This window comes from Saimiri boliviensis, chromosome 13, assembly GCF_048565385.1.
Source record: "Saimiri boliviensis isolate mSaiBol1 chromosome 13, mSaiBol1.pri, whole genome shotgun sequence".
Classification (NCBI taxonomy): domain Eukaryota; kingdom Metazoa; phylum Chordata; class Mammalia; order Primates; family Cebidae; genus Saimiri; species Saimiri boliviensis.
This window is the reverse complement of record NC_133461.1, coordinates 48200076-48215663: the sequence shown is the minus strand read 5'-3', so window position 1 is coordinate 48215663 and position 15588 is coordinate 48200076. Positions and strand designations below refer to the sequence as shown.

At 34.9% G+C, this 15588-nt stretch overlaps 1 non-coding gene across 1 annotated transcript; it reads right to left on the bottom strand.

Annotated features, from left to right (window-relative positions):
- Positions 1-560: 560 nt before the first annotated feature.
- On the bottom strand, positions 561-676 carry LOC120361783 (U5 spliceosomal RNA). The gene has a single exon (XR_005577898.1). It is a non-coding gene; the product is annotated as a U5 spliceosomal RNA (small nuclear RNA).
- Between the last annotated feature and the right edge of the window lie 14912 nt (positions 677-15588).

Genomic DNA, 15588 nt, shown 5'->3' with positions numbered 1-15588 from the left:
TCCCAAAGTGCTGAGATTACAGACATGAGGCACCATGCTTGGCCTATTTTTTTGTAGAGATGGGGTCTTGCTTCGTTGCCCAGGTTGGTCTTGAACCCCTGGCCTTAAACAATTCGCCCACTTTGGCCTCCCAAAATGTTGGGATACAGTCATGAGCCACAGCATCCAGCTAAAATTTTACAAGATTTATTGAGATAATTTTAGATTCACTTATGGTTATAAAAATATATCAGCATCTATTGTACAGTTTTTCTAGTTTCTTCTAATTGTAACATCTTAAAAAGTATAATTCAATATTGCAATCAAGATATTGACATTGCTGCAATCCATTGATCTTATTTAGAATTTTCCAGTTTTAATTGTGCTCAGATGTGCTCATATGCATGTGAATTCAGTTTAATACAATTTTAATCACATGTATATGTTTGTGTATTCACTGCTGTAGTCAAAACTACACAGTCTTGATTAATATAGCTATTTGGTAAGCCTAGTAGTAATAGTAAGATTCTTTCTGCTGTATTCTCTCTCTCTCTCTTTTTTTTTTTTTTTTTTTTACATGTGGCCTTGCTGAAACCAGTTCTCCAAAAATTGGATAAAGACTCAGAATTGTTCCTTTCCAAGGAAATCTTAAGGAAAAGGCAAAAGATTTATGCGATCTGAAGAGAAACCAGAGTGTCTGCTGTTTTCTTATTTGTCAAGATTTTTTTTCTTTTAGCTATTTTACGACCAGTGTCTTACATATTAATTGTAGAATTAGTTTGTCTACGTCTATAAATGCCTTCTTGGGATTTTGATAGGAATTTCACTAAACAGATAGATTAAGTTTGGGAAAACTGACATATGTACAACATTGAGTCTTCCAAATTCTGGATACTCTTTCCTTCCACTTATTCAGGTCTTTGATTTTTAAGAAGCATTTTATAATTTTCAAAATATAGACACCCTACATGTTTAATTAAGTGTATACCTATGTATCTACATGTTAGTGTATAGAAATGTGACTGTTGTGTGTTGATATTCTCTTCTATAACCTTTCTGAACTCTTGTATTACTTCTAGGAGATGTATTGATGTTTATTGATCCTTTAAGATTTTCATTCAGAGAGTCATATCATCTATTAATATGAACAATTTTATTTTTTCTTTCCAATTTTTAATAACTTTCATTTCTTTGACTCGTGGTTTATTATTCACTTACATGTAATATGCTGTATTTTAGTTTATGGATACAATGTATCTATGTTTAAAATAAGCATTTCTAGGCAGTACTTGAAAATATGCACTATTTTTATGGCTTCCATGAAAGTAGACTTAATAAAGGTTATTTTGATACATATTTTTTACTTATAAAATATATTTTATAAAATATTTTTTAAAATATTGAAAAAAGAACATACAAAATACTTGTTCTTTTATCATGAAGGTTTAATGAATATTAGCCTTTAATTAAATGTTGAAATGAAAGAATAACATTCAAAGGAATGTTTTTAAAACTAGTGAAATGATGAGACTGGACATTTTTGATGAGTTGGTTAACATTTTTATCTTCTACTTTGTAAATTATCTGCTCTTGCCTTTCATTCAATTTTATACTAAAGGCTTAAGTTTTGAGAGGGAGTTGTAAAATTGTCTTTCTTTTCTGCGCAAAGCATTAAGAGAGAAACTACAGAAACAAAAAAGAAAAGAAAAGGAGGAAAAATCCAAAAGTTTCAACTATTTTAAAGGTATTTTGGGGTGATCTGAGCTATTCTGAGAAATAATGCTGTCTCCTTTTATCTCTGAAATCTTTTAATACTGCTGATCACCTCTAGGAATATTTTCTTTTAGATACATGTCACCAGGCAGACTTTTTTTTGTCATAAAGAGATGTTGAACTAGAAATTTCTGCCTAAAGTATTTTTCTTTATATCAATGTCAGGGACAAACATGCACTGATTGCTTACTATATGATACTATGTATGTTTTAATATAACATTATCAGTCTAAAGCAAGCTAGTTGTCATTTTCAGAGTATTATCAGTTTCCCATGGATTTATAAATAAAAATGAGTTTTATATAATAATGTTTTTCCAGAAATAAAAATATAATTTGAATATATTTCTAGGGAGTTAAGGTTTTTTAACTCTTACCCAATATAGTCCGCCAGATTTAATTTTTCCGTCATATTGGGGGCTGAGGGAATGCTGCTTTGTGAAAAAAAAATCCATAAAATTATTATCTTATAATACCTATGTTGTATATTAAACATATTCACACAAATGGTTTTTATAGTTTAAGCACCATAAATTTTGCTACAATATTCTGTAGAAGGTATTTTCCTTATAGATCTATTTATACAAGTATCTGTAGGTTCCTTTGGTGAAGGGATCATAGAGACTACTTAAAATTACCAAACTGATAATATTTGCTTTTATTGGCTGTGTGTTTATCTTTTGGTAAACATATATAGTATGAGACTATAAATTTCTAGTATACTTTACCAGGGAATTTACAACTCTTTTCCAGATAAACAGATAGATGCTAAATTTCATGCAGTAAGGACACTAAAGGCAGCTCAATGGTGCATTAATTCAAACACAGAATGGTACCATTAGGGAATGAGAGTGTTTTCTCAATCTTTTCTTTTTTCTTTTTTTTACATACAAAGTCTGGCTCTGTCACCCAGGCTGGAGTGCAGTGGTGCCATCATAGCTCACTGCAGTCTCAAACTTTTGGGTTCAAGAAATCTGCACACCTCAGACTCCTGAGTAGCTAGAATTACATGCACCAGATACCATATCTGGTTAATTTTTAATTTTTTCATAGAGACAGGGTCTGACTTTGTTTACAAGACTGGTCTCAAACTCGTGACTTCAAGTCATTCTCTTGCTTTGGCCTCTAAAAGTGCTGAGATTATAGCTTGAGACTTCACACTTGGCTTTTGATATTTTTATCTTTGAAGTTGATGACTACTACTCTACCTGGCTGCAAAGTACTATAGTAATGCCAGGCCTATGAATATATGTATATTTTTTAAAGGCTTACAAATAAAATTGGTGGAATAGATGACATCAGTATGAAATATGCAAAGGAAACATTAAAAGAAAAAAAGATGACATAAAACATAACTGAGCATTCATGATCTTTGGAACAATATCAAACAGTCTAACACATGTATAATTAGATTCCCAGATACAAAGATGAAAGAACATGGGTAGAGTAAATATTTAAAGAGATAAATGCCAGAATTTTCTAAAATTGACTAATGACATCAACCTAGATATGCATGAACTTCAGCCATCCAAAATAAGAATGAGATAGGAAAGAGCACTCCTAGACAGCCAGTGTCAAACTGAACATAAAGAATGAAGATGCCAAAATGAAAGTAGCTAGAAAACAATTTACAAAAGAATACAAGATGGGCATGACAAAAATGACAATTAGCTGCTCTATGTCTTATAATAATGCTGAAAGAAGATTTCACAGCATAAGATATATAAAAAATCATAGCAGTTTGGAGAAAAGATTCAGGATTTCCATAACTATAACTTTTTAAGTAACTGGGTCATTGTCTCTATAACACCATGATTTTTTAAATTTAATTTAATTGGGTTGTATTTTAGGTTAAACATTCAGTTCGAGTTTCTGTATACCATAACTAAGCTGTTTTGAACAAGTAATTTAACTTCTATAAAGTTTAATTTTAGTCTATAGAGGGAATTTGTGAAAGTTTAAAAGAAAAAGATGTATAAAAATTACCTATCATAGTTCCTGGATGTCAATAAATTGAAAGCCTATAAAAGTTTATTTTTTATATCTCATATTTTCTAATGTGTTATTTATTTTAAATTTTATATGCTTGTAACTTGTATTATTTTATAGATGAACAGAAAAATACATCCAGTATACATATATAGTGAATATTTTTACATTAACACAGAGAAGTGCATATCACCAAATTAAAATGTTATATCAAATATGGTATCAAAATCATATGGTCATTAAGTGTAAAAAAAACACTGTACCTAGCTACTGGTTCCAGGCTGGTTTCAATATTACAAAATAATTAGAGATGTAAAAGATATGAGGGCAGTTTGGTCACATTTACTGTTGACTGTGCCTTTCTGCAATCATTGTGCTTCAGTTAGATAAAGGTGAAGAATATCTTTGAAAAGAAAAAAAAAAAAGCAAATGAAGCCAAAATTTCATTGCTTGAACTTGTCTTCAAATACATCATCTGATAACTTATTATTCAAATTCTATGGCTTAAAACATAAAATTAACAAATTCATCTAACAAACATCGATGAGCTGGCATCTATTCTTAAACCTCTGAATGTCTTAGCTTAATTATGGCTCCTATTAAAATGGCTTTATTTTAAATGAGAAAATCAAACCCACTAAGTATATGTACAATTTGCAATTCAATTCTGAAAAAGTTCTTCACTAAAAATAATTAGGTAGAAATTACCCTTCAAGTGTAAAGCTTAAGTCAGTGCCACATAGAAGCTTTGGCTCTATGATCCTTTTGCTATTTCCTCATCACAGACAGATTAAAAAATCTATCTTAAAGTATACGAAAACATGCAAAAATTAATGACTAATATTTATTATTTCTGCAACCAGCAAAAGGCAAATTCCAATAATAATAAATCAAATTTTTAGTCTTTCAATAATCATATACTGCATGTGCAACAAGTATACAATGTATTTATTTCATTTACACAAATATTTTCTTTAGGTATTCATATTTTGAATTTCTGTGATTCTGTTGGGCCTCTATTAGTATATATTAGTATATGGTCACATTTCCCTTATTCCTTCTTTCTTTCTTTTTTTTTTTTTTGCTTGTACAGGGTTTTGAATGTTCTCTCCTCCTCTTCTGCAGTATGTATTAAAGAATAGTTACAGTAAGTGAAAGTGAGAGATAGCTCAGGTCTTCCATAGATCTTTTGTAAATATGTTCCCTGTTTCTATACTGACATCATCACCTCTCAGGCACTTTGCAGTCTCTTTCTCTTTTAGGAGGTATTAACTCAAGCATTGCTGTTTGTGGAGAATACCACTGTGTAACGAAAGTCATTTTTCATTTTTTACTTTCTTCACTCACATCCAAGCATATTTGGAAAAGTAGATCACCCTCTTATTTTCTGTCCTCACCATTTTCTCGTGCAGGGCAGCTAGACCTTGATATGAAAGCCCAAATCAGTTAAACAGTAGATATCATCCTTTATTGCTATTTGTTCTCTCTTTTTACTGTATCACAAATTGAATTGAACCCAGAACATCCAAAAACTAAGACTTTTTTCTTTCATATTAGCTTATCTTAGCATGTACAGCAAACAGTAAGTCTATTATGTTAGATATCCTTAGCATTAGAATATTTTATTTGTTTAGGAAATACTCCTCTCAGCACAGTGACTCTGAGTCCTAAATTGTGTCATGTGGAATGGTACATTATATTATGATAGTTTGTTATATGGTTCCACCGTGTCTCACCCAAATCTCATCTTGAATTCCCACATGTGGGAGGGGCTGAATGGGAGGTAATTGAATCATGGAGGCAAATCTTTCCCATGCTGCTCTCATGATAGCGAATACATCTCATGAGAGCTGACGGTTATATAAAGAGGAGTTCCCTTGCACAAGTTCTCTCTCTTTGCCTGATGCCATCCAGGAAGATGTGACTTGTGCCATGATTGTGAGGCTTACCCACCCAAGTGGAACTGTAAATCCATGAAAAATCTTTCTTCTCTAAATTGCCCAGCCTCAGGTATGCCTATTTCAGCAGTGTGAAAACAGACTAATACAGTTTGACTTTGGGAGAATTTGGAAAGTGAGTCTCATAAAATATCAGAATGGGGTTGCTTAGTTTTGGAGATGCTAGGTTGGCCATAAAACTGGGCACCCATTAAGGTATATGGATATTAACTTATTTAGGACTATAATTTTTCTATGATTGAGATTAGTTTTTGTTTTTGTTTTTAGAATTCACAGTTCATTGTGTATTCTTAATGGAAAACAATATGTATATATTGTTCACAAATATAATTTTTTTTTGCATTGCAAGTGTGTGCAATTATAGCTCATAGAAGCCTTGACCTCCAAAGCTTAAGCTCTCCTCCCACCTCAGGCTCTTGAGTAGCTGGGAATACAGGGCTCCACTACCAAGCCTGGCTAATTTTAATTTCTGTAGAGTTAGCTTCTTCTTATGCTGCCCAGGCTGGTCTCAAACTCCTGGGCTCAAGCAATCTTCATGCCTCAGTCTCCCAAAGTGCTGGGATTATAGGTATGAGCCACTACAACTGACCTAAATTGTATAATCATATGTGTACAATAAAATAGGGTACATTATAAGAAAAAATTATCATCTATTAGGAAATAATATATAAAATTAGGACTTAATTTAAGAAATATTTGGCCATGAGGTAAATTAATGTGCTGCTTAAGCAGCTCTGGGTGATAGTTAAAGTGTCATGTTTTCTGGTTCTAAGTGTCTACAAAGAAACAATTATATGTGCAAAATGGAAAGCCACATGCCATTATATCAAGTCTTCCTTGATAGTTAATTGGTATTTCTCCTAGAAGTGTATGCACTATCCATGACTGACTATAGGCTCAATAGTCAAAGCAAATAATTGAAGAAAAACAGTCAAGACAACCAGTGGTGAAGAGATGGCAAGGCTCCTGTTATTTTCTCCTTACATCAACAGTGCTTTTGTTCCTTTACCGGCTTTGTATGATCATCCACCCCTCTCTTTTCCCCAAAAGGAAAAGAAAACACTAATAGTATCGTATTGCAAACAGTGAGCCCTATTTTCCCATGGTAATGGTTGGAGTCACTGTATGTAAAACGGTAATGCTCTTGTGCATGGTCTTCTTTTCAAATTCTAAAGCAGGTACTGAATGTAATTTGAGACTTAAGTTTCTTTCTTTCTTTCTTTCTTTCTTTTTTTACTATATATTTTATTGCACTTTAGGTTCTGGAGTACATGTGCAGGTCATGCATGATCATTGCATAGGTACATACATGGCAATGTGGTTTGCTGCCTCCATCCCCCTGTCACCTATAGCTTGTATTTCTCCCCATGTTATCCCCCCCGCCCAACTCCCTATCCCCTGCTGTCCTTTTCCTAGTCCCCCACAATAGACCCCAGTGTGTGATGCTCCCCTCCCTGTGTCCATGTGTTCTCATTGTTCAACACCCACTTATGAGTGAGAACATGCAGTGTCTGCTTTTCTGCTCTTGTGTCAGTTTGCTGAGAATGATGGTTTCCAGATTCATTCATGTCCCTATAAAAGACACAAACTCATCATTTTTTATGGCTCCATAGTATTCTGTGGTGTATATGTGCCACATTTTCCTTGTCCAGTCTATTGTCAATGGGCATTTGGGTTGGTTCCAGGTCTTTGCTATTGTAAACAGTGCCACAGTGAACATATGTGTGCATGTGTCTTTATAATAGAATGATTTATAATCCTTTGGATATATACCCAGTAATGGGATTTCTGGATCAAATGCAATTTCTATTTCTAGGTCCTTGAGGAATTGCCACACTGTCTTCCACAATGGTTGAACTAATTTACATTCCCACCAATGGTGTAAAAGTGTTCCTAACAGAGACTCTAGCTTTCCTAGAATTGACATTAAAGGGATTACTAAGGCAGACTGCCATAACCAAGGCAGTTCTGACTGTACCTCTGTAAACAAAACCTCAAGGAAGTTGACACAGCAGCAGGGCAGAGCCCACAGCAGCTCAGCAATGCCTCTGCTGGCAGACTGTGACTAGGCTACCTCCTTGCTGGGCAGGGCATCTCTGAAAGAAGGCAGCAACATGTCAGGAACTTATAAATAAAGCCCCACCTTCCCAGGACAGAACACCTAGGAAAAAAGGTAGTTATGAGTTCTGCTGCAGCAGACTTAAATGTACCTGCCAGCAGCTCTGAACAGAACAACAGAACTCCCAGCTCAGCCCTTGAGCTCCTGTAAGGGATAGACTGTCTCCTCTAGCAGCTCCTTGATCCCCCATATTTCCAAAGAGACACCTCATAAAGTTGAGCTCAGGCTGACATCTGGTGGCTACCCTTCTGGGACATAGATAACAGAAGAAGAAACTGGCAGCAACCCTTACTGTTCTGCAGCCACCGCAGGTGATCCCCAGGCAAGCAGGGTTTGTAGTGGACCACCAGCAGTCCTGCAGCAGAGAGGCCTGATTGTAGAAGGAAAACTAAGAAGCAGAAAGAAATAATTTCATCATCAACAAAACTGATGTCCACTCAGAGACCCCATCTGAAAGTCACCAACTACAAAGACCACAGGTAGATAAATCCACAAAGATGGGAAGAAACCTGTGTGAAAGGGTGAAAATACCTAAAACCAGAATGCCTATCCTCCTCCAAGGGATTACAACTCCTCACCAGCAAGGGAACAAAGCTGGATGGAGAATGAGTGTGATTAATTGACAGAAACAGGCTTCAGAAGGTGGGTAATAACAAACTTCTCTGAGCTAAAAGAACATGTTCTAACTAAGAGCCTTGAAAAAAGGTTAGACAAAATGCTAATGAGAATAAACAGCTTAGAGAGGAATATAAATGAATTGATGGAGCTGAAAAACACAACACGAGAACTTCACAAAACATACACAAGTATCAATAGCTGAATTGACCAAGCAGAACAAAAGATATCAGAGACTGAAGATCAACTCAGTGAAATAAAATGAGAAGGCAAGATTAGAAAAAAAAAAAAAAAGAGTGAAAAGAAATGAACAAAGCCTCCAAGAAATATGGGAGTATGTGAAAAGACCTAATCTACATTTAATAGGTGTACCTGAATGTGTTGGAGAGAATGAATTCAAGCTGGAAAACACTTTTCAGGATATTATCCAGGAGAACTTCCCCAATCTAGCAAGGCAGGCCAACATTCACATCCATGAAATACAGAGTGCACCACAAAGATATTCCTCAAGAAGAACAGCCCTAAGGCACATAATCTTCATGTTCACTGGGGTGGAAATGAAGGAAAAAATGCTAAGCGCAGCCAAAGAGAAAGGTCAGGTTAGCCACAAAGGGAAGCACATCAGACTCACAGCAGATTTCTTGGCAGAAACCCTACAAGCCAGAAGAGAGTGAGGGCCGATATCCAACATCCTTAAAGAAAAGAACTTTCAACCTAGAATTTCATATCCAGCCAAACTAAGCTTCATTAGCAAAGGAGAAATAAAATCCTTTACAAACAATTGATGAGAGATTTCATTACCACCAGGCCTGCCTCACAAGAGCTCCTGAAAGCAGCACTAAATATAGAAAGGAGCAACCAGTACCAGCCACTCCAAATGTACCAAATGGTAAAGACCATTGACACGATGAAGAAACTGTGTCAACTAATGGGCAAAAAAAACAGCTAGCATCAAAATGACAGGATCAAATTTACACACAACACTATTAATGTTAAATGTAAATGAGCTCAATGCCCCAATCAAAAGACACAGACTGGCAAATTGGATAAAAAAGTCAAAACCCATCAATGTGCTGTATTCAGGAAACCTATCTCATTTGCAAGGACACACATAGGCTCAAAATAAAGGGATGGAGGAAGACTTACCAAGCAAATGGAGAGCAAAAAAAAAAAAAAGCAGGAGGTGCAATCCTAGTCTCTGATAAAATAGATTTTAACCAACAAAGATCAAAAGAGACAAAGAAGGGTATTACATAATGGTAAAAGGATCAATGCGACAAGAAGAGCTAACAATCCTAAATATATATGCACCCAATACAGGAGCACCCAGATACATAAAGCAAGTTCTTAATGACCTACAAAGAGGCTTAGACTCCCACACAATAATAGTGGGAGACATTAATACTCCACTGTCAATATTAGACAGATCAATGAGACAGAAAATTAACAAGGATATTCAGGATGTGAACTCAGATGTGGACCAAGCAAACCTAACAGACATCTACAGAACTCTCCACCTCAAATCCACAGAATATATATTCTTGTCAGCACCACATCACACTTTCTCTAAAATTGATCACATAATTGGAAGTAAATCATTCCTCAGCAAATGCAAAAGAACAGAAATCATAACAAACAGTCTCTCAGACCACAGTGCAATCAAATTAGAACTCAGCATACAGAAACTAACTCAGAAACGCACAGCTTCATGGAAACTGAACAACTGACTCTTGACTGGATAAACAATGAAATGAAGGCAGAAATAAAGACGTTCTTCAGAAAAAACGAAAATGAAGACACAACATACCAGAATCTCTGGGACACATTTAAAGCAGTGTCTTGAGGGAAATTTATAGCAATAAATGCCCACATGAGGAGCAAGGAAAGATCTAAAATCTATACCCTATCATCAAAATTGAAAGAGCTAAAGGAGCAAGATCAAAAAAACTCAGAAGCTAGCAGAAGAGAAGCTAGAACTAAGATCAGAGCAGAACTGAAGGAGACAGAGATGCAAAAAAGACCTTCAAAAAAATAAATAAATCCAGGAACTGGTTTTTTGAAAAGATCAACAAAATAGACTGCTACCAGATTAATGAAAAAGAAAAGAGAGACGAATCAAATAGACACAATAAAAAAACAATAAAGAGGATATCACCCCCAATCACAGAGAAATACAAACTACCATCAGAGATTACTACAAACAACTCTATGCACATAACGAGTAAACCTGAAAGAAATGGATAAATTTCTGGACACTTGCACCCTCCCAAGCCTGAACCAGGAAGAAGTTGGAACTCTGAATAGACCAATATCAAGAGCTGAAGTTGAAGCAGGAATTAATAGCCTACCAACCAAAAAAAAAAAAAATGTCCAGGTCCAAGTGGGTTCACAGATGAATTCTACCAGATGTACAAAGAGGAGCTGATGCCATTCTTTCTGAAACTATTCCAAACAATCCAAAAAGAAATCATTCCCAAATCATCCTATGAGACTAACATCATCCTGATACTAAAACCCAGAAGAGACTCAACAAAAAAGAAAACTTCAGGTCAATATTCATGATGAACATTGATGCAAAAATCTTCAATAAAATACTGACAAACCAATTGTAACAGCACATTAAAAAGCTTATCCATCACAATCAAGTAGGCTTCATCTGGGGGATGCAAGGCTGGTTCAACATACACAAGTCTATAAACATAATCTGCCACATAAACAGAACTAAAGATTAAAACCACATGATTATCTCGATAGATGTAGAGAAGGCCTTCAACAAAACTCAACAGCCCTTTATGCTAAAAACTCTCAATAAACTAGGTATCAATGGAACATATTTCAAAAAAATAAAAGCTATTTATGACAAACCCACAGCCAATATCATACTGACTGGGCAAAAACTGGAAGCATTCCCTTTGAAATCTGGCACTAGACAAGGAAGCCCTCTCTCACCACTCCTATTCAATATAGTATAGGAAGTTCTAACCAGAGCATCAGGCAAGAAAAAGAAAAAAAAGATTATTCAATTAAGCAAGGAGGAAGTCAAATTGTCTCTATTTGCAGATGACATGATTGTATGTTTAAAAGACCCCATCATCTCAGGCCAAAATCTCCTGAAACTGATAAGCAACTTCAGCAAAGTCTCAGGATACAAAATCAATGTGCAGAAATCACAAACATTTCTATACACCAATAACAGACTAAAAGAGAGCCAAATCAAGAGAGAACTCCCATTTACAATTGCTACAAAGAGAATAAAATACCTAGGAACACAACTAACAAAGAACATAAAGGACCTCTCCAAGAACTGTGAAGCACTGCTCAAGGAAATCAGAGAGGACACAAACAGATGAAGAAACATTCCATGCTCATGGTGAGAAAGAATCAATATTGTGAAAATGGCCATACTGTCCAAGATAATTTACAGATTCAAAACTGTCAAGCTACCAATGACCCTCTCCACAGTTCAGGAAAAAAACCACCTTGAACTTCATATGGAATTAAAAGAGATCCCTCATAGCCAAGACAATCCTAAGCAAAAAGAACAAACTGGAGGCATCATGCTACCTGACTTTAAACTATAGTACAAGACTACAGTAATCAAAACAGCATGGTATTGGTACCAAAACAGAGATATAGACCAGTGGAACAGAACAGAGGCCTCAGAGGCAATCCCACACATCTACAACCATCTGATCTTTGACAAACCTGACAAAAACAAGCAATAGGGAAAGGATTCCCTGTTTAATAAACGGTGTTGGGAAAACTGCATAGCCATATGCAGAAAGCAGAAATAGGACCCCTTCCTGACACCTTTCACTAAAATTAATTCCAGATGGATTAAAGACTTAAACATAAGACCTAACATCATAAAAACCCTAAAAGAAAACCTAGGCAAAACCATTCAGGACATAAGCATAAACAAGGGCTTCATGACTAAAACACCAAAAGCATTGGCAACAAAGACCAAAATAGATAAATGGGATCTAATTAAACTCCAGAGCTTCTGTACAGCAAAGAAACAATCATTAGAGTGAACCGGCAATCAAAAGAATGAGAAGAAAAATTTGCAATCTACCCATCTGACAAAGGGCTGATATGCAGAATCTACAAAGAATTAAAACCGATTTACAAGAAGAAAACAAATGAACCCATTCAAAAAGTGGATGAAGTACACGAACAGACACTTTTCAAAAGAGGACATATATGGAGCCAACAAACATATGAAAAAATGCTCATCATCACTGTTTATTAGAGAAATGCAAATCAAAACCACAATGAGCTACCATCTCATGCCAGTTAGAATGGTGATCATTGAAAATTCTGGAGGCAACAGATGCTGGAGAGGATGTGGAGAAATAGGAACACTTTTACACTGTTGGTGGGAGTGTAAATTAGTTCAACCATTGTGGAAGGCAGTGTGGCGATTCCTCAAGGACCTAGAAATAGAAATTCTATTTGACCCAGCCATCCCATTACTGGATATATACCTAAAGGATTATAAATCATTCTATTATAAAGACACATGCACACGTATGTTCACTGCAGCACTGTTTACAATAGCAAAGACCTGGAAACGACCCAAATAACCATCAATGATAGACTAGACAAGGAAAATGTGGCACATATACACCATGGAATACTATGGAGCTATAAAAAATGAAAAGTTTGTGTCCTTTGCAGGGACATGGATGAATCTGGAAACCATCATTCTCAGCAAACTGACACAAGAACAGGGAAGTCAGGGTGGGATAACATGGGAAGAAATACCAGATATAGGTGATGGGCGTATGGAGGCAGCAAACCACATTGCCATATATGTACCTATGCAACAATCCTGCATGATCTGCACATGTACCCCAGAACCGAAAGTACTATATACATATATTGACATTAAATGTACAGAATAATGGGAAGTTCTATTTATTCCTTGAGCATAGGCTGTATGCTTTTTCTTAGATATGCAACGCTTTGCCTTTGTGGTAGGAGAATTTAGCAGAGTACAGGTAACAGCAAAGTACATTGTTTTACATTGTCTATGATTTCTCTGTGTATATTGCCTGTCTATTTGGAGCATTTAATGTGAAGAAAAAGCCCAATAATACAGTTGTCCCCTTATCTGCAGGGGATATGTTCCAAGAATGCCTGAAACCACAGATAGTAATAAACCCTATAAGTCTTCCTTGATAGTCAATTGATATAAAGTTTAATTCATAAATTAGCTACAGTAGGAGATTAACAACAACTAATAATAAAACAGGACAATTGTAAAAATGACTACAATAAAAGTCATGTGAATTGGTCTCTCTGTCTCTGTATCTCAAAATATTTTGTTGTTCTGTTCATACCCTTCTTTTTCTTGTGGTTTGTGGATCTGATAACCAAGAAGACTAATAAGTGCTTCTGCTTAGTGACTAATGGGTGCGTAGTGGGTATGAGGAGCAAAGGGATGATTCACATATTTCGCAGGACAGAGTGGAATGATGTGAGAGTTCATCATGCTACTCAAAAGGCAAGCAATTTAAAACTTACAAATTGTTATTACTGGAGTTTTTCATTTAATGTTTTTGGATTGCAGTTGACTGCAGGAAAATGAAGCTTTGGAAATTGAAACAAGAGATAAGGGGAAATTACTGTACCAAACGATCAAAATCTCATTCATAAACCTACAAATAATTTGATACTAAAAAAAAGATAAGATTTCTCTTGTCCTTCAATTGACATCCTCCTAAATTTATACTGAATCAACACTAAAATCACCAAAATAATTTTTGTGTTATATTTAACTCAGTAATTACCAGAATATGGAGTAGATTATTAGAATGAAATAATTGTGGCAGATTTTAAAATAAAAGCATATATTACATTTTTTGAAAACTTCTAGATAAATACAAGGTTGTTCTTGGGTCAATCAGAATTAATAGAACTTCTTAAAAAACTAGCATACTCTTTTGTATTAGTCTTTTAAATAATTAGTTTACCATATGTTATGTAATTAATGAGAATGTGAATTAATATTTCCATCTGGTCCAAAATATGTTAAGGAAATAAGTTTCACTCTTGTTGTCAGAGAAAGGCTGTGTTTTATAACATAAAGTGAAGAAAATACAGAATAATAGTGGCTTGAACAAGATATCCATCTACTTCTCTCTCACCCAAAATAACTGCAAAAATAGGCCATGAAAAGTGGTTTGGACATTTATACTACTCTAGAGGGACCCAGGCTTCATCTCTGGTCAACTTAGCACCTCTAGGATCTAATCAGAATTCTCATTGTCCTGGATGATTCAGGCCATCACATTCATATGCTAGGAAACTGAATTAATACAAAGAAGAAATTTAAAAAACCATGACCTTTTCTAGGAGACTTCCTGGATGTCCCACAAAACTTTGGCCCTTGAAACTTAATGGCCAGAAAATACCCACAGGGTCACGTGAAGCAGCAAGAGAAGTTTTTCATCTGGCCACCAACGGATTATTTTACTAACATGGAGTGGAAGAAAGATTTGGAAAGCAATGAGCAGTCTCTGCTACCAATTTGAACATTGAAAATTCTCAAAATCATGTATAAAGTATTACAAGTTATGTATTTAAAAATAATGGCAAAATGCAGGTCAGGCATTATAAATAGCAATACTATGGTGACAGTTTGAGTGTTTGTGCTTTTCAAGAAACTTTAGCTTAATGATGATGTTGATTATTGAATTTTAAATGGTGACAAGTGTCTCTTAGCTTCATCTAAATAAACTTTTATTGTTTTCTATTTAATTTACTATGCAAAATTATAAGGGGATAATATGACTTTACTCATTGTACTTTTTTTTTTACTCATTGACAATTGTTTACCCAAATATAAAATAAAAATTTTGCTTCTAAAACATAATCAACTATATCAAAATAGAAACTTTAAATGTTTTCAGGCATTTAGACATACAGTGTAACATATTCAACAATCAACACGATAAATGTACTCAATATAAAAACAGTGCTCATGAATCAATATATGTAATGGAAAACATTAGACAAGTGTACCAATAACAGTAATTAAAGAGTATGAAATAAAATAAGAATAAGATCTATTTTGAATCTGCCAAATTAGCAAGGGTTAACATAAAAGTCAGATGACATTGATTTTGAAGGAAACAAATCCTCTAATATA